The following is a 1,282-nucleotide window of genomic DNA, read 5'->3' as shown; positions in this document are numbered from 1 at the left end:
TAGAACTATATATAACTATATAACCATATAACTATATATATATATACATATAACTGAATCACTTTGCTGTACACCAGGAAGTAACACAACATTGTAAGTGAACTATACTTCAATAAAAAAAAAAATGACCACCTATAGGACAAAATCACTTTCTTCTTCCTTAACAAAGACATCTCCATAGCTTATACCTTTTCTTACCCCAATACATAGCGCATTTCTATTATTATATCTGGTACCTTTAACCACATATATTACTTAGAATTCTCAATCCTTTGAAATTTTAATTTTTAAATGAAAATAAAGAAGTGAATATTGATCATTGTGAACTGTAAAAAAAAAAAAGAAAAAAAAATTAATTACTGAGACCTGTTCAAGGGCAAACATTGTGGCCAGGCTTAGATGACAAAATAGCTTAGGCCAAAAATGCCTTCTCTTATGTCAAGAAAGCCATGCCTGGTATTCTTTCTCCAGAGACCCCTCCTCCCCTACCTTATCTGCTTAAAGTTTTACTAGTTATTTTCTCCACCCAATGATCCTAGACACATTTGGCAAAGAAATAGCCACTCTTACCCTGTTCTGGATTTTGTCTTAACAGTAAATAAATGTATTGCAATTTGTCAATAAGCATTCCTGTGAGAGAAGGTAAGAAGGATGAGGGCCAGAAGCAGAGGAGAGTAATAATAACCACCACCATTTTATACTGAGTACCAGGCATCCGGTCCTGGGCACAGACTTGGATTCACAAATCTTAAACGTTGAGCATTGTCTTAATAGATGAGAAAATTGGAGGCAGGGAGAAGTGACTTGCCAGGTCACCCAGCTAGTATCTGGTAGAGCCAGGATTCCGCCCTAAATCAGACTCCCACCGCTCTTGAGAGGGATTCAAAGAGAAATAGGAAGAAGGGTGTTTTTTGTTGTTGTTCTTGGACAAGTACAGGGACGGAGAGGAAAGGAACGCATATGCAAACGATGGAGAAACAAAAAAGTGATAAGAGGGCAAGAGCTGAGAGGGAACTGCCCGGGAAGTAAAACTAAAAAAGATTAAGAAACTCCTCAGAGGACTGGGAGACCTGCAAGGCTTGTTTTAAAAACAAAGGTCAGAGGAAGGAGGAAGGTGCCTCACGGCGAGGCCCCGCCCCTAAGCCCTTAGAGTGGCACCCCCCCCGCTAGGGGAGGCGGGACTTCCCCCCTCAAGGCAGCTGCTGCCCGTGGAGTCCGGAAGACTCTACTGGGAAGAGGCGGAGCCAAAACTGTGCGGCCAATCGGGGCGCGACGCCTTCAT

The sequence above is a fragment of the Mesoplodon densirostris genome, chromosome 8 (genome assembly GCF_025265405.1).
Source record: "Mesoplodon densirostris isolate mMesDen1 chromosome 8, mMesDen1 primary haplotype, whole genome shotgun sequence".
Taxonomy (NCBI): Eukaryota; Metazoa; Chordata; class Mammalia; order Artiodactyla; family Ziphiidae; genus Mesoplodon; species Mesoplodon densirostris.
Note: the sequence above shows the minus strand (reverse complement) of the source record.